Source organism: Saccostrea cucullata, unplaced genomic scaffold, assembly GCF_032062105.1.
Source record: "Saccostrea cucullata isolate Sc308-1 unplaced genomic scaffold, CSIRO_AGI_Scuc_v1 ctg2483, whole genome shotgun sequence".
Classification (NCBI taxonomy): Eukaryota; Metazoa; Mollusca; class Bivalvia; order Ostreida; family Ostreidae; genus Saccostrea; species Saccostrea cuccullata.
Window position 1 is genome coordinate 57413 of NW_026938730.1, and position 19313 is coordinate 76725.

A 19313-nucleotide genomic window follows, 5' to 3' on the forward strand; every position below is an offset into this window, starting at 1 on the left:
CTTGGAAAAGAAAATTCCATTCAACCGAGTCAAAGGCTTTTTCAAAGTCCAAGAAAAGTAAAATACCATCTGAATTTTCTCTTTTACAGTATTCAAAAACGTCAAGTTCTAATCTAGCATTTTCACCGATATATCTTCCTTTAATGTATGCAGTTTGATTTTCGTTAATTAACTTATAAAGTATATTTTTTAATCTTTTTGCAGAAACAAAAGCAATGATTTGTAATTTGTGTTTGTTAAACTTATCAGTCTATATTTTTTTAAAATTGTCTTTTTCATCCTTTTTGTAAATCAGTGATATAATAGAAAGTTTCTGTGTGTAAGACAATTCACCTTTATCAAAAATATCACTAAGGGCTTTATATGAGAAGGGCCCAAGTTTTTCCCCAAAACATTGATAAAATTCATTAGGAAGGCCATCTAGTCCAGGTGATTTTTCTTTTTTCATGTTATAAACAGCTTCTTTACACTCTTCATATGTTGAAAATTTTTCTAGCAATATCTTATCTTCTTTACTTAATATAGGAATATCATCTATCTCAGATAAATATTTTTTTCTATTTTATCGTTTGAAATGTCTTTACTCGTGTGTAGTTTGCTATAGAAAGAATGCATTTCACCTCAAATGGTATTAGTTTTACTGATTTTGTTTTCTTCTCTTGTTTTTATTTCTTAATTATGTTTTATGACTGATTGCGTTTTTCTAAGTTTAAAAAAATATTTTGAATTTTTCTTATCTGCGCACCTTTAGATTTTTTGTCCTAAATAGCGTCGATTTCCCCTTCTAAAGTTTTCAGTCTTTTGTAATCAAAATTTTCTACGTTTCCTTTCTCCATATCTTCTTTTTCGCGTTCTATTACTCTTATCTTTTGTTTAATTGATTTTTGTTCATTTTTTGCAAAATAAATAGAGAAATCTTTAACTTTTGGTTTTATTAACTCCCATGTCGTTATAGGGTTTGAAGAGGAATGTATACTATGAATAATGTCTAAAATACCTTTTCTGTATTTTTCTTTATTGAAATAGGAAACATTAAGTTTCCAATATCCGGGACCTTCTTTCGTTTTATCGATATCAAAACTAAATTTTAAGTATCTATGGTCACTCAATCGACTCCCGTTTGAATGGGTACCTGGAATTTTTCTAACCTTAATATATGCTACGGTATAATAAAAAGAATCATTTATAAAAACAATCTATTCGAATTTTAGGATCATTTTTTGCATCACACCAAGTGAAACCTGACATACCTGGATTTTGTTTTTTTTTTCAAATATTATCCATGTTATAATGCTTTATCAAATCTTTTAAATAATTTACACTTTTATCAACATTATAAATATTGTTTAATTGGCCATTAAAGTCTCCACATAGCATAATATTTTCGTTGACACAATTTTTTGAAATAGAATTCTTAAGTTTTTTGAAAAATCCACACCTCTTTTTAATTTCATTAGGTGCATATATATTAACAACTGTAAAAATATTACCCTCGACTTAACGATTTATCACAATTTTCCTACCATCAATATACTTTTTGACATTTATTATGTTTACATCTAATTTTTCATCAAGTACAACAGACACGCCTCTAATGAATGCAGAGTCGCGCTATGCGTGAAACGTTTGTTTAATCGTTGACAAACAGATAAAGTAAATGAACTTTTTCAAATCAAGTTCAACTCCAAAATTGGTACATTGCTAGCATTTTATTCACCTGCTATCATAAGAAAAAAACTGCTGTGCTATGAAAATATAGTATAGCTTATTTACCTACGTGATATCTAGTGTCATCTCTCCTTATCTCAATCAACAAAATGATAAAAATTAACTGATGATTACTTTTAAGAATTATGTTAATTATACTCAACTTTACTCAACTGTACTCAACTTTAAAAATTTTATTCTAAACAGTTTTTATACATTTGAAAAAAAATATTTTATACAGTTAACTCCTTATAACTTACAGAATTGTTAGGCATTATACACTTAATGTTCACGTCATAGAAATACGTTTTGACCATTTCCCCGCAGGCACTTTATAGAAAAGTACAACTTTCTCTAAAGTTTAACGTAAATAATATTATGACGTATTATTTCAATTTTAAATAAAATAAGTTTTTTTTTTATTTTATGAGATTCCAGTAGGTATGAAATAGAAGGAGTTCGGCAATAAATTTAATGAACATTTTCAAGTGCGTGAAAATGCGTGATTGCGGGGAAACGGTATTTGCCTGATTTTGCGTTACAAATAAGAAATGGTATATGCATTAAATTAAATATTCAATTTCCTTTATTCAACTTAGTAAAAAAACAAAACAGTGTTGATTTATTCAACTTTTCAGTATGCTAATACCGGTCACAACAGCTTAGTGGTAGAGCGTTCGCTTCGTGATTTGGAGACCCGGGTTCGATTCTCGTTCGCAGCGCAGCGTCAAACCTAAAACGTAAACATAGGTAGTGTTTTTTCCTTCGCCAAGCGCTTGGCTTTAGAATGGAAAGTAACTGGCACTTCGGATATAATCTTAAAAACGTAGGTCCCGTGTTGCGGTAGGCGGTGGCACTATAAAGTAACCTCTCTGCTCACCCCTGCGAGACGATCATGAATAATTCATGAATTTCCTTGAATTTTTCATGAAATGTTCATGAAATGTTCATGAAGATCCTATGAATTTATTATTGGACATTTTCAAATCATGAATTTTTATTCATGAAAGAAAATTGATGAATATTCATGAATATTTTTTTTCATGAATAATTCATGAAGAATCATATTCATGAAGATTCATCATTTCAAGAATGTCCAATAATAAGTTCATAGGATCTTCATGAATTATTCATGAATAATTTGATGACTTTTTTCAGGAATGTTCATGAATGAATAAAATTCATGAACCATTAGCATTCATGAATATTCTTGCTTATTCGTAAACAAAAAATGAAATATTATTATTCATGTTTATTCATGAAAATGCATGAAGTCATGCTAAAAAAGTAACAGTAGATGATTTATAATACAGCATTTTGAAAGATTTTACAGAAATGTTGTTTGTTTTCCAATCATGGCAACAAAATCTTTGTTAAAAAAATCAAAATAGACAATCTGACACATTAAACCATAGTAAATGAGTAACGTGGTTCATTCCTGGTAAAAGTATAAAAAAAAATTCAATTCAAATGCAACTTTTTGCAGAATGTTTAACCTTACTTGGTCAAAAGGAGAGGGGGATCCTTCCTCAGCATGTTTCAAATTGTGTTTTAATGCCAGAAATTGAACAGTTTTTAATTCTAGTCTAGGAGAAAAGTTTGTTCAGCACCAGGGAAACAGTTTTCAGTGCTTTCAAGCAGTTCGAGCAGAGATGGTCAATTCAAAAATCCTTATGGTCTTTCCAAGTGGAATTTCCAGAATTTCATCATTTTGATCCTTTGATTGAATATCATTCATATTTTCATTTCTTTTTTTGTTTCTTTTTCAAGAGCTCAGATTTTTGTGCAGCCAGAGTTTCTTCTCTTCTGCTCATCAACATTTGTGAACTGCTTCTCTTTTTCCTTCAAAAAGAAAGATTTTCTGAAAGTACCCATGTTTGTAAAACATAAGACTTTTAAGTATTTTCTTGCATTTTAGATTAATTTAATTTTGCATCAGAGACACTTCCAAATTAAAACATTCTGAGTGGAATTAAAGCCTAATTTCTGAGACCACCATTTTGCAGATCAATCAGGCCTATGAATGTTTTAAGTCTCAGTCTATAATTAATGTATGTTATATGGTTGGATCCAAACTCAAAGCAAAGTTAGACAAAAATTGCATTAAAAAAAAAAGACATATTAATTTATTATAATGTGCTTTAATTAGTTGTTATTTTACAAATAGACAGTAACATTTACAGACAGATTTCTGACTCAGTGATTGTCTCCATTTTTTGTCACTTACCAGTTATGAAGTAGATCGATCCTATATATAGTCTTCCTTCTTCATATTCTGTTTAATATTTTCTTTAAAAGGTGACAAAGATCAGTGACTGTACTGTTTATTGGACACACCTTGTGAGAGGGTGAAAAACTACAAATTACAAAAGCATAATAAGAATTTGACAAAATATCAAAATCATAAGCAATCATACAAAATTAAATGCGTAACTTTAACATGTGAGCTGAACAGGCCTATGCCTATCGCATGCTGGAAATGCGCGGTTTTACAAAACATTGTAGTTGCAGAATTTAAACATTATAAAATATATTGCATAATACTGTTAGATACAGATGATCAAGCTAGATATAAATTCAAGTAAAACAATATAAAACTTACTCCTTAGGGAGGCCAACATCACCAAACTTCACAGCCAAAACGCCAGGCAAACCGCATGGCTACCATAATTAGTATAAACAGAATATTGAACCCGATCGAAATAAAATTGTGCAATTCAAAAACGGCACAATGACTATGCAAATAATAGATCACAAATACTGATTCTTCCACACTACAAATTCCCACTTCCAACGTCTCGCGCGTTTTCAAGTTTGCGCCTATTCAAAAATGTACGGTAGAGCTAAGAAATACCTTAGTTTCGAATTTCCAAGATTTCTGTTTTAAAAAAAATTACAAACACTATTTGAATAACATTTCACTGAAAAAACAATATTTTATATCAAAATAAGTTTTATCAATGAAGAATTCGATTTTTTTACGTCATAAATTATACATGTATTGACTGTTAGTTTCGTATAGCAAGTATGGCGGCCCCCTATGACATGATAATAACAATCTCTCGCCCTCAAAAAGAATATTCTGAGCTGTGAAGACGCATAGGAGAATTAAAACTACAAAATACGAATGTGGATCATAGATACTTTACAACCATGCAGTTTGTGCTGTATCATTTATGCAAAAGTTTAAGCAAGGGAAATTTTTGACATTTTAACTGCACCAAAATTGAAATGTTACATGTAGCGTTTCGATCCAATAATAATACGGTACAGTAGAGACAAGTGATATCATTTTTAAGTTGTTAATAAATATATAAAAGTTTTTTTTACGAAGCTCACAAAGTTCATTTTCCAGAATGTTTCATTTTCCAACAACTTGTTTAAAGTTTGATGTTAGAGAAAATTCAGTCGAACGAAGTTGTGTGATGAAAAACGACATTAATTAAAGCACATTATGATGAATATAACTGTTTAATTTAAATTATGAAGAAACACAAGTAATGAATTTGAAAAAAAAATGCTGTCAATTGTGATGCAGTGTTTGTTTAATTAAAATCAAATAAAAACACTAAATGTTTAGAGATTTCATGATTTATTTTTTCAGATGGTGAAAGAATTATTATTAAACATATATTATACCAGGGGCTTTTCAACAATTGCATCTGCATGCAAAAGTTGTATTATGAGAGTATTGAGTGTTTTCTGTCAATAATTTTTGTCTATTATTTTAGTCTTCATGAAAATTCATGAACATTCATAATACCTTGAACTCTACATTTTTTCTGTCTTTAAAATGAAAATAACCAATATTCATATATATTCATCATTTGTTCATGAACTACATTTTATGAATATATTCATGAATAAAGTTCATGAACCATCTTTATGAACCAGTCATGAACCAGTCATGAACACATCATGAATGTTCATGAACGATTCATAAAAGTTCCTGAAATCATGAATTTCACCTCGCAGGGGCGAATGGCCTTGACTGCTGACTATACTTTTTTTCCGGGCCGCAATAGAGGGTGACGTTTATTTAGAAGGGAAACTTGTACAGCTTTGTCCATTTAGATTATCTGTCTACAAAGAAAACATGCCAATTGCCTTACTTACTTAAAAATTAACGAAAGCTGCCATTTACTGAAAGCATCATTGAATTAAAGTCTTTTAAACGTAAAGTTACAAAACTCTGGAATTCTTAACCCGAATCTTTCAGAAATATTATTTATAATTAAAAAAAAACAGACTTTGTGTAAAATCAAAGTTGTTCTAAATACATATCCTGTGAATTTTAAATGTATTTTTTGATTTAGAGAATTTAAGTATTGGGATATTGAAATAGTACTTTCACTCCCACATTTTGTGTTGAGATAATATTACATAAAATTACTTTAAAGAAAATGGCCTCTGAGGAGCTGTTGCTTTATTCATAAAATCCGACTTTAGATAAGATTATTTTATCTTTCTCTCTTAGTTTCGGGTTAAAAAAAACTACTAGTTGCGGTTAAGTTAATCATTTACAGATAATATCTAGGTGTACCGGATTTTTTAAATTAGATACTGTAGAAGTACTTTTTTCCGCGTGGTATTAATTTACGCTATGTACGCGGCCACAAATTTTCCGCGGAAATTTGTCCAAGCGTAGTTAATATAAATGTAAGGCATAGAGTGACAATCTAGAAAATCCGCGTAATTTCCTACCCGCGAATTAATCAGAAATTGAGATTCCGCGGAATTATAACCCCGTGGAAAAAAGTACGTCTACAGTATTTGAATGCAAGAATTCATTCTCATAGGCAATCCTAATGTTGTTTTATTATTGTTTAAAAAATATCCCGTTACAAATCCATTTATTCAAGGAAAGCTTTTTAAAAGAAGTATTTAGATTAAATTATAACTCGGACATATTGATTATCAACTTATCAATGTATGTAAGATCAATTAAGGTGATGTTTCTCTTAGGATTAATTATCATGATTTATCATTATTACTATTTGAAAAAGTAAAACCTGAAAGGCACATTTCTTTTCATAATTTACAAATTCTACATTCATTTTAATCATTTTACCACAGCTTAGATTTCGAAAAAATTATAAACAAATAGGTATTATATATTTGTAAACGTCATACTACCGGCTTTGAAGTCTTTTATTTCAAGGTAAACTGGAAATTAAGTTGTTACCTGTTTATGAATATTTTATCAATGCTATGACAACATGCTCTACAATGGATGAAAAACACACGTCAGCCATTAAACATGAAAAGGAAATGAAAACTGTTACATTAGAGTTAATTATCCAATTTATATATATATATATATATATATATATATATATATATATATATATATATATATATATACATACATAAAGCAGACCTTATCTAAGATCTGCTGCATAAAAAGAATTGTTGTGTCATTTGAATGATAATTTATTATTCATCGTTAACGCCTTTAATATTTAACAGTTAATTTACACTCATTAGGACCATTGTTTTGCTTCAACATTTAAGTATCTCATAGACCTCCGTTGGTCTTTTTGCGTGAATACATAGAGACAATCCATTTTTTTTTATACTTATCTTTCTGTCTTCAAATATGATTGCAGGTTACGAAAGAAATAGTTTCGGGTAAAGAAAAAAAAAGCTTCTCATTTTTCTTCATGTTTCCTTTGACTCGAGAGTTGCGATTAAGTTAATATTTTTTTTACAGATAACATCTAGGTGTACTGGATTTTTTAAAAATTAAGTACATGTAAATATTTGAGTGCAAGAATTTATTCTCATAGACAATGATATTGTTGTTAAATTATTGTTTTAAAAAATATACTGTTAGAAATCTATTTCTTCAAACAAAACTTTTCTTAAAGAAGAAGGATATGGAGATAACGAAAAGAATTTAATCTCAAAGTCCATAAAACAATACAAAACTAGTGCTAATTGTAACAGTGACCGTTACAGATGTTCTCCAAACGCTCCCCAACTCCCTTTTGGTGCCATATTTCCTGTAGGCCTTAATAGATAAGACAAACTCTATGTATTTGAGACTTTAACAATGTTTACCTAGAGGTTTACCGAGTTCATTCTAATCTTAGCATTGCACGCGTGCACATGTGAATGCATGTTCGCAATGACCATATCATCTTGTCTACACAATCTATATACGAGCATTGTGTACGTTTGAGAGAGAGAGAGAGAGAGGAAAAGATTTGGTAACAAAATACACGTATATTAACATTTTTAAAGAATATATAATTCTAAATGTTGCATTCAATATATTCACAAAATATATGAACATTTCTAAAGAATATATAATTCAAAATGTTACATTCAATATATTTAGGGTATTTTCATCTGGGTAATATTTTCCCAGATAATAACATTTCCGAACGGTCAACGAGGTATGAAAATATCGTTACTATTTTTAGAAAACAGGACAGGTCGGTTTCACAGATAACCGTTGTTTTCATGTCGCAGGGCGTATACGGGATGTGTTGATGTAGCGCTGAAAGAAAAATTGGGAAAGAATTTCAATACTTCTACTTTTTATAACTCTTGTTTTTTTACTTATCCTATGATCCATGATCAAACTTGTACCATCTGGCGTCTGGTAAGCATTGTAATACGGTGTTTTATAAATGTATTTTTCCTTAGCAAATATTCACATGCTTGTAAAATTGTAACATTTATTTTTTATGAACTTATTATTCTTTTACAATTATTTCTAAAACATTAAAAAAAATTATATTGAATTAGTTTCTGAAGCCTAGCAGAAGACAGCACAAGTTTGAATTATATTGGGGAAGGCCTTCTGGAAGCGTGTGCAAAAGCCCATGACCGTGATTGATCACATATATTTGGAAATGTAACTATCGCAGAGTAGAGAAATATGGCGGACACCGCTTTGCCCGTTGCGTATAATTGGCTTAAGACTTTGCACGATAGCTTTAATTAAAGAATGATACCAAATGAAAACCCGGTTTTGTCACCGTTTAGTTTCATGACGTCAGACAGCGTCATTATTTCTCAATGTCAGTTCCCTCTGCCTCAATAAAATTAAAACATAAACCTTTCTTGCATGTATCACTTTACAATTTCATGAACAACTAATTTCAATGCATTGATATTGTAAATGAATTTTTAAAAAGGAAAAGATCGCTTTATTATGCAGCATAATTTGATTGTCGGAGGTCAATATCTACTTTATATGATCAATGTCACCTTCCGATGTGACTAACTTAAGACACTCTGCCTAGAAATCGACGTTTATTGTGCATCTGTTCTATGCCCCGCTCATCAGATTACAAAATGCAACATACAACCAATCTTATGTAAAAATTAAAGCATAATGTTAAAGATACAGAACATTTCTTTTGTTTGCTTTTTTGTCCAGCAATATATTTTTTTTAACTCATAACTATATAAGTTAGAGCTTTTAATTGTTTAAGATGATATTATTGAAATGTTTTTTTGTTTTGTAAAAGATTGTATTTAAGGAATGTTTTTAAGTTTTGTGTGAGTTATTGGTTCGTGAATCACACAGACTTGTCACGTAGGCATATTTCATGAAGAGCGCTAGTGTACTTGCAAGTCTGTGATTCACACACAATAATTCACACTAAACTGAAAAAAAGTCCTTATAGTTTACATTTTACATGTTTGGAAGCAACTAAATTATGCTAAATATTTGAATTTCTCGCTGTCCTATTTCGTTGCATTTTACTAACGGCGCTGCTGTCTCATTGTGAGGTCACGTTAACGCACGTTTCTCCGTGTATATTTATACACGTGAGTATACACATAAATGGTTTTCAAATCAATTTCACAGTTGGCTTACTAGAAAAACACAGCGAATGTAAATATATTCTCATATTCTTAGTCCATTATTTATGCACTGAATTGACGACCGAATTTTCCCGTCATTTCTCCATTATAACAAGGAGCATACGTCGGGTATCAGTCGGCAGGGGATGCTTACTCCTTTATAGCAAGCTGTAATAGCCACAGTTGTAGACATTAGTAGTATAAGGCGTCTAGATGGCCGGGTCAATATCTAGGACATTTTTGGGGCTGGGGGGGATAGCCGGGTCAACTGAGTGCAGCCCTTGAGGGGGATAGCCAGGTCAAGGGAGTGCAGCCCCTGTGGGGGATAGCCGGGTCAAGAGAGTGCAGATTAGGGGGGTTAGTGGGGGATAGCCGGGTCAACTCAGTACAACCCTAACCCTAACCCTAGGGGGCTAGGTGGGTTAGTTCATAGTCCCCTATATATCCTATACGGGGTGTGTTTACACTGTGTTTACATTATACTATATACGCTGCTACTACGATTCACAACGCTGCTACTACGATTTTGGCAACAAATCAAGAATGTCATTGTGACGTCACGCTTCACAGTCTAGACTGTCTAGCCTAACCAGTTGGTTCAAACTGGATTTCCTCAAAACAATAACAAACCTGGATTTTCTGAAAACAAAGAACACTAACACACAATAACAAGGGAATTTTTATTCAGAATGAAAAAAATACATTTACATTTACTTCTTCTGTGCCTTTTCAGTCATCAGGGATAGTTTTCTCTTGTGTGTAGTACTGGGGCCTGGAATCTCTCTGTTATCTTCCTTTTTCTCTTTTTTGTCTCCTACTTTCACTAAAGGTTTGGTCTGGTGGGTCCCTGAAATCTTGGGTTCTTGAGGCTTTTTCTCCAGTTTTTGTATTTCTTTCACTAACTGGTGTGTCTTCCTTCCTTGTTGGCAAATCTTTTCCATCACTTCTTTTCTAAAATCACCTATATCATTATGAATTATCTGCATGATAAAAGTCATTTGATTTAAGATACCGCCTATCATTCTCCTGTCATCTACATCTAAAAGATCCTGTGTTTCTGGTACGGTCTCCTTTGTATTTTCCTCTGCCATATTTTACCTGTGTTGAATTCAGAATGCTAACGAAGAATGATCGTCGATGTCCAGCTCTAGTTTATATACCGTTACTGTAAGGGCCGTGCGCATCAATACGTTTTACCTGCGTTTTCTATACCTGTTGCATCACCTGTAAGGACCGTGTGCAAAAAATTAGGGCCGTGTGCAAAAATATGTTGGACTTACGTTTTGATCGTACTGTGTACGATTTTGTACACAGTCTAGTCAGCGAGCTACCTATAGATGCATTATGACTTTCATACACTTGTAAAATTAAAGTTTCATTTTCACTTTTGTTTCTAAGAAGTGAACTTAGATTTTCAGAAAATGTACGTAGGACTATCTTTTGTTTTTCCTATCTTTTTCTATGATGATTTTCCTACTGTGAAGCTTTTCTTGAATAAAGCTCAATTTCTCTATGACTACTGAAGTAAACATCCTGATGCATTCTTGCCATTTGAATGTTGAGACCCTGTTCATTTTTGAAATATCCTTTCTGTCAGACCTATTTCACAGGTAAGTTTGTCTTATTTTTCTTTACATTTACTATGAAAGTCATCTTTGCATTTAACCATGATTTATATGTAAAGTTCTATTTTGAATGTAAATGCTGTATTTATCATAATTTCATGTGATTTACAGTTGTAAAACCTGCATGTAACTCAGAGTACATTTCAGTAATATTTGTATGATGGGTCTTTCTATGACTGAATTTCAATCAGAAAAATATTCACTAAATTTAGGTAAAATACATGGTATCTTTTACATTTCTGTCCCTTTTGTCTGTAAATTATTGCTTTACTTACATTGTAAAATGAGGTTAAATGTGTATCACTGAATTGTATGATTTTTTCAGGATCAGCTGAGATGTTATTTCACTGGATTATTTAATGGATAGGCTTATTAGGTATATAGTTGGATATCTCTGGTAAGTTTGTCTTGTTTTTTAATTGTTTACTTTTCCTATGAAGGTCATCTTTGCATTTAATCATAATTTATATGTAAAGTTCTATTTTGAATGTAAATGCTGTATTTATCATCATTCCATGTGATTTACAGTTGTAAAACCTGCATGTAACTCAGAGTACATTTTATATTTGTATGATGGGTCATTCTATGATTGAATTTCAATCAGAAAAATATTCACTAAATTTAGGTAAAATACATGGTATCTTTTACATTTCTGTCCCTTTTGTCTGTAAATTATTGCTTTACTTACATTGTAAAATGAGGTTAAATGTGTATCACTGAATTGTATGATTTTTTCAGGATCAGCTGAGATGTTATTTCACTGGATTATTTAATGGATAGGCTTATTGGGCATATAGTTGGATATCTCTGGTAAGTTTGTCTTGTTTTTTTAATTGTTTTCATTTCCTGTGAAGGTCATCTTTGCATTTAAGCATGATTATATGGTTAATTTAATTACTGTGCAATACTAATGTGATCTGTTGTCTCTAACTTACATTTATATAAGCACACCCTTATTTAATCTAAAATATATTAACACATGATTAAGGGATCTTCAGAATATCTGTTGTCTCTAACTTACATTTATATAAGCACACCCTTATTTAACCTTAGATATATTAACACATGATTAAGGGATCTTCAGAATATTAATAAGTCCTTTTGTATAAATCATGATATAATTTCATAATTCATTATATATGTTACCCATGGAATTCAGACTTACTAAATGGTGATCAAAGAGATATTAATTAGGAATCTAATAAGAGAAAAGAAGGAATTTACAAAAGATTAATTCTAAATCATTTACTTTTGTTTTGATTCTAAATATGTGTGATTTATGGCATTCATATAATTTCATTTTCACTTTTGTTTCTTTGTAATGAGCTTTTCAAAAAATGAAGGACTACATGATGCTAAAAAAATGTATTTTTCTGTATGCAGTACTGACAGTTATTAAACCAAAATTGAATCTTCTGTCAATGAATAGTCTTTTAGTGTCTAAATAATTAATTTGATAATCATTTTATTTGTGATATTAATACAGTAATTGTGCTTTTTTAAATTATTATCTTAAGATAACATGATGAACTTTACTCATCTGGAGTTAATGTTAAAAACAATTTTTTAGATTAAAAACAAATATTTTCATGATCTTTTTTTGACATTGTACATGTTGTATTTAAACATGCATTGTTTCATGCAGTACTCTGTCATATTAACAAAATGGTTTTATTTCTACAGTCATCAACATGGAAGATATGGTTTGTTCCTAACCATGTATAATCAATTCTCTATGAAGTTCAGACTGTCTGCTGTTCCTTTGGAAATACACAGTATAGTCAACCAACATAGAAACACACAAACTTGAAGGTAAAGATTCAATGAGATACAATTGTAATTTTTATTTATTTATTTTACATATGCATGTTTATATTTTTGAATTGATAAGTAAATGATATATGATTTTTTTAAATAAAGAGGGCTTGGTGGTCATGGTCATGTTTTGACCATATGATCTCCTTTAGAAGAAGAAGAGCTCCATATAAATATATACAAAAATGCTTGATTAAATTTTGAAACTAAAATGAATATATTTTTTTGGCCAAATAATAGTTAACAGCTGAAGATAGCATATCTATAGAATAAATTAAATATGTCTAATTTGTTAACCCCCAGCTTCCTTAATAGCATAGTTGGTAAAGAGAGCAAGTTTTGACTCCAATTGCTTATGAATTCTCAATTTTTCATTTAATATTAACATTATATCACAGGGAAAGAATACTATAATGTGACTCATCAGAATGACCAGAAAAGAAATTTTAATGACCCTCTTGACTATGTATAAAGACTGTAACCTTATAACTGATGTAAGAAGATCTGATTGTGTGGAATTAAAATTTCCTGGTGTTTCTACTACCCAAGATCTTCTTATGAGTGCATGGGACTGCTGTGAACCTTCTCCTGTTTATAAAAATATACCTTGGAGCATGACAGATTATTCATAAAAGGTACTTTCAATATCATTTCTATGAGTTTGTGTTCTTTCTTTTTAATAATCTAGTAATGAATTCAAGTGTTATATCTCCATTAAATTCATTAATATGTATGCTTCCAAAATCTTAGATCTGTCTGTATAGTTTTTTCAGCTCTTTGAACACAAATACCCTGATTCAATCTTTTGAGGGAAACATAATAGAGACATCATAGGTGATTATCAGAGTGTATATATAACAATCTTAACCATAAGGTCAATTTAAATGGTCTAAGGCATAACAAATGAAAGTGAAAACTTTTTTTTTATTATAATACATAATTTTGTAATAAACAAACACTGGAAAGTTACTCTCATGATGAGCCTTAATGTCTTCCAAGAGTTTAGTTTGGACTTCCTCCATTAATCCTTGTGTCTTCTCCAATGGTTTTGTGGGCTTAAAATCATGTGTCTTTAACAACATTTTTTTTTCTGACAACTGTTTTCCCTTATCATCTTTAAACTTGACTTCTTCTCTAGTCAAAGGTCTTTCAGGGTAATCCAAGTAATTCTTAACCTCTTTTGGTAATAAATGGTTATATTCTTCATTGGCTTCTTCTTCAATCAAGGGTCTTTCTATGTAATCTCTGACAACATTAGGATCACCCTTTTCTAAACATAATTGGTTATATTCTTCTTGAGAAATGATCTCAATAGTGCCATCTTCTTTTATTCTAACTGGTATACCTCTGTCTTCATCTTTCTCTAAAAGAACTCTCTCTCCAAAACTGAATTTTACTCATTCCTTTACTCTTTTCTTTACTGGAGGTGTTACCCATGGTTAATATGGAAAGTCAAATTCTGATGTTACACCTTGTATTTATACCCTTTTTGTCTATATTTAGAATTCCATCAAGCTTATATTATATAACCATTTTTTTTTCAACTAAGACATTATTTTTTCTATTTTCCAGGATTCTCTAGTGAGGGCTTATGGAAATGATTTATGTCTACTCTTAGAATGGTGAAAGACTATCAGATTATGCAAAGATTAACAGAATATCCTCTCTTGGAACACTGAAACAAGAAAACCAAACAGGATGGAGGATTTAAGAAGAACATAAATAAATATGATTTCCAACCAATTTAACCAGTACAATCATAGAATGTGGTTTACAGGATGACAAAGAAAGGAGCCAGAATTGTATCTTTCACTGTCAGACACTGACTATGGATAAAGTGTAATCATTTATCAAACTGAGATCTAGTCATATAAAGTATTGAAAATATGATTTTCAGATAGCATGAGCTCTTTAAAAACTAATTCTCACAGACCTCAAAGTATCTAAATGTGACTTTTATTTTTACCAATTCATATTGAAGACTGTTGTTATGTATGGGAATTACACATTTAAACCTTTTACTTTTCATTTTATTTTTACAACCCCCTAGAAATTACACAGATATCTAGATACTGGATTTGATGTAATTATTTAACTTTCCTGGAATTGTAAATATATTTTGTTTATGTATGTATCATGTTTAATTTTGAATTTAAATTGGGTCTCAATAAGACCCCCAATAAAGATGCAAGTGTCCCATAATCTGTGATTTAATAATATCCTGAATATCTTTATCATACCATATTGTACATACTTATTACATATAGAATGGTTGTAGGAATACACTTTGTTGTTTAGGACACTTTGTCAAGGTCAAAGCATAAGATTATTGAGATGACTTCTTTGACAATAATTTGTAACTTACAAACTTCACATCATAAGTAGACAGATAAAGAATCAATAAGATATTTCTATAGATTTTTTGGATCATTTACTCCTGGGTAAAAATTAGTTACTGAGATTACTGATTTGAGTCCTGTAATGCAATAACTTACACATTGTATAATAACTTATAGACTTTATAACAATTAGGTGCAAATTCTTAGGAAAGGATTGAAATGTTAATCAAATGAACAATGTTCAAGGGTGTTTATATGACTATTGCTATGTAACACCTAGGGTCTCTGTAAAAATCCTATATTCACTACATAGATAAAGACTGGTATAATATATATTTTAAACTATTATGAAGGAAAAAAAGTCAAAAACTCTCCCCTTCATATCTTTCATATTCTGTCATACACAACAATAGATAAATTGCAGTCATTTAACAAACTGAGGTCTAATCAAATCCTAGAATTGATATTGTGATTTTCTGATAGTATGAGATCTTCAAAAAAAAAAAATAATAATAATTCCCAGACTTCAAAGTATCTAAATGTGACTTTTATTTTTACCAATTCATGTTGAAGACAGTTGTTATGTATGAGAAGTATACATTTAAACCTTTTATTTTTCATCTTATTTCTGCAACCCCTAACAAATTACACAGATGTTTAAAAGCTAGCTTTGGTGTAATAATTACTTTCCTGGAACTGTAAATACATTTTGCTTGTGTATGTGTGTGTGTCCTATTTTGAATTTAATAGGTCTCAATAGGACCCCCATAAAGATGTTAGTGTCCCCTGAACTGTGATGTAATAATATCTTGAATATTTCTATCAACCATTAGACTTCATGCTTACTACACAGAACAGGTTAGAGTAATACACTTAGTTTTATAGGACACTTTGTCAGGGTTAAAGCATGAGATTATTGAGTTTACTACCTTTGACAATAATTTGTAATCTGCAAAATTCACATCATAAGTATAGAAAGATTCGGAGATTTTCTATAGATCTTTGGATCATTTTTTCTCCTGGGTAAAATGTAGTTGTTGTAACTTTAACATTTTGTGAAACCTAGAGACTTTATATCAGCTCTATTGGGTGGCATAGCATACTCTTTGGAAAGAATTGAAATGTAAATCATATGCACTATGTTCAAGGATGTTTAAAGACTATTACTATGTAATACCTTAGAATTCTGTAAAAATTTTATTATCACTGCGAAGATAAAGACTGGTTGGAATAATTTATGTTTTGAAATAAGGTTTAGGGAAAAAAGTCAAGAATGTGGATATGACTTTAATTCAAATGGTGCAGTACAGCAACTCTGGTGATTTACATACCTTCAGTCATAAATACATGTAGATATGTATTGGGAAGACTCCTCTAGATTTTGAAATTTTTAATTCAAAAGTATAGAATTTTTTTTAAGTTTGAAAGATTAAATGGCAGCATATCATATGCTTGTGAATTAAAAATAAATCCAAACATATACATCTTTGGATGATAATTGTAGAATTTTATCAATTCCTGGACTTCTGTCTTGATATCATCCTTTAATGCCCTTAAAATTTTAATGACTGTCTTTTAGTTTTAGTTGAATTAGTTTGTTTTCTACATGTGAAAATGACATCATCCAAAGAAGTAGTTCATCTGCATGTTATATGAAGAAGACAATTTTTCATCACAGTGAAAGAGATTGTTTTGTTAAATATAATGCATTGATGCACAAATATACTTTTAGATTTTTAATAGCTAGGGTTCATATTTCTTAATATGGAATGCTATGTACTGTTGATTTCATTTTTTTTTCTGAAAAAAGACATACTAGTAGAAAAAAAATATACATGGTGTGTTAGAAAAGCATGTGTAAACCTGATGACTTTATAATTGCTGATTAAATCAATTATGAGTTTCATCTTTGTTACATTGTAAACATTTCTAAGTAGGGCACACATCAGAAACTCTTTAAATTCTGAGTATCAGGGTTTAACACAACAATTCCAAATGATTTTGGGACGCTTTTTATGTATCAAAAAAAGACAAAACAGAATGTTTGTTCACAGATGTTCCAGTGGAAAACAATCACAAAGAAATGATTTGATATGTTCTTTATGTGATTCATGTAAAATGTTTTTTTTTTTTTTTTTAAATTGTACCCTAACATTTATCTTTTGCATAAATACATGTTTTGTTGAGAATATCTCATAACTTTGAAAAAAGTAGTCTTATTGTATAATATGGTAAACTTAAAATTTTGTAGACTTAAAAGTTGTACATTATGTGTTACACATCTTACATGTAACCATTTCATTTCAGGGCATTCAGCATATATTGTGGTTTTGTCTTAAATTTGTTTGTTCATGTAATCAATAATTTGAGAATACTCAAGTTAGGTAATGCATGAGAGAATAGGCAAGAAAATCAGGTTTAAGAAATGGTTTTTACTATTTATAAGGGTTTAATCTGTATATTGAATCTATAAGTACATTTAGTCTATACAATTAAGGTATTTGTATATGAAATAAACTTGCATTTGAGCATTTTAAGACAATTGTAAACATTACTTTAACTAGTTTTAAAAAATGATTAGATTCACTGTCAGCATGTTATTTCTTGTAAAATAAATGAGAAAACAAACAATTTAATTTGAGTCAGTTTTTTAATGTAAATAAGAAGCATTGGAAGTTGGGAATATTTCACAAAGTTGATTGAGCATAATTCTCACTAGGACAGTGGGAGTATTATGATTTAAGCATTAAAGAAACCATTTCATATTTCAATATACAAACCATGTTTAGTCATGCAGTATATAGTTTACACTTGCCAAAAAGTAAATGGTATCTCTATTCAGGGTCAATCCAAAGGTAAAAAAGGAATGAGAAAAAAAAAATTTCTCTTTATGTATCAAACATGTAGGTATTATTGCAATGAATTCACTGTATTTATTTTTTTTTGTCCTCTTTCTATGTATGAATAGCTCTGATTTAGGCAATCAAAATACAAAAAGCAAATGAGTTATGTCAAATGATGAAGGTATACACCAGAAATTAACATGGACAGAGAATTTTGAGTTTCCCTCAAATATGGCCGCCAAGTGATGTGAAATAAAAACAAAATGTGGATTCATCTATTAAGATTGAGACTTGTACATATTATGAATGATGGGTACAGTATGACATTAAGAATGACATGAAAGAAATAAGTTTGATTCAATTATATAAACAGTTTTTAATCCATACAGTCAAAAATGGAGGGCATATATTTTTCTTTATAGGCATAAAGTAACAAACATTCACCTAATTCATCAAAATTTTACTTTTTGAAGAAAAGGAACCCTACTTACTTTGTTGAGTTGACATTCATATTTTTGTGTTTGACAGGTAGACTAATGGTTTCTGACTGGTATAATGAGAACTTTTTATTTAAGAGTCATCAGATTTTTCTGATATTTTAGTTTAAGATACCTGCATGACATCAATTAATTTGTTCATACAAAGGGATAAAAGCTTTTCCAGGTTTCCTCTTTACTCAGATTAGATTGTGTCTTGCTAATATATCCAACATATAAGTTACTCATCAAAGTCAAACAAAGGTAAATAAATGACCTTATTAAGTTTTTAGTCAAAAGGTCAAAGAGATGTGGACATCTGCTTAATTTAATTGTTTAGTTAATATTCATCAAACTTCATGGATAGGTTAATTAAACAAACTTCATATATTTTGATTTTCAGATCAAAGATCATCACACTTTTTGCTATACCATTGTTGTCTATGAATATCTTAACACCTCTATTGACTTTTCAGGTTAAAGGTCAATGTATTCCTGCAACAGTAAAACTTCATTATAAGTGATATTTATACCCGCACTTTCTAAAGAAAGTTCGGGTATATTGTTGTTACTCATGTCCGTCCGTCCGTCCGTCCGTCCGTCCGTCTGTCACACTTTTCTTCCCTGAACTCCTCCTACATTTTACACAGTAGCTTAATCATCTTTTGGGAGATGGTTTGTGGG

At 30.3% G+C, this 19313-nt stretch overlaps 2 long non-coding RNA genes across 4 annotated transcripts; one reads left to right on the plus strand and one right to left on the minus strand.

Annotated features, from left to right (window-relative positions):
• Positions 1 to 2901: 2901 nt before the first annotated feature.
• LOC134251096 (uncharacterized) lies at positions 2902 to 4584 on the minus strand. 2 transcript variants are annotated; one of them, XR_009988667.1, is made up of 4 exons: positions 4469 to 4584; positions 4310 to 4368; positions 3935 to 4063; positions 2902 to 3549 (listed from the first exon to the last, which is right to left on the minus strand). It is a non-coding gene; the product is annotated as an uncharacterized LOC134251096 (long non-coding RNA). The 2 variants fall into 2 exon arrangements; XR_009988666.1 differs by having other exon boundaries at positions 2905 to 3549; positions 4310 to 4584.
• A 6391-nt stretch (positions 4585 to 10975) lies between these two features.
• Positions 10976 to 17946, plus strand: LOC134251099 (uncharacterized). 2 transcript variants are annotated; one of them, XR_009988669.1, is made up of 6 exons: positions 10976 to 11141; positions 11482 to 11553; positions 11895 to 11966; positions 12840 to 12968; positions 13370 to 13606; positions 14544 to 17946. It is a non-coding gene; the product is annotated as an uncharacterized LOC134251099 (long non-coding RNA). The 2 variants fall into 2 exon arrangements; XR_009988668.1 differs by lacking the exon at positions 13370 to 13606.
• Positions 17947 to 19313: the final 1367 nt, after the last annotated feature.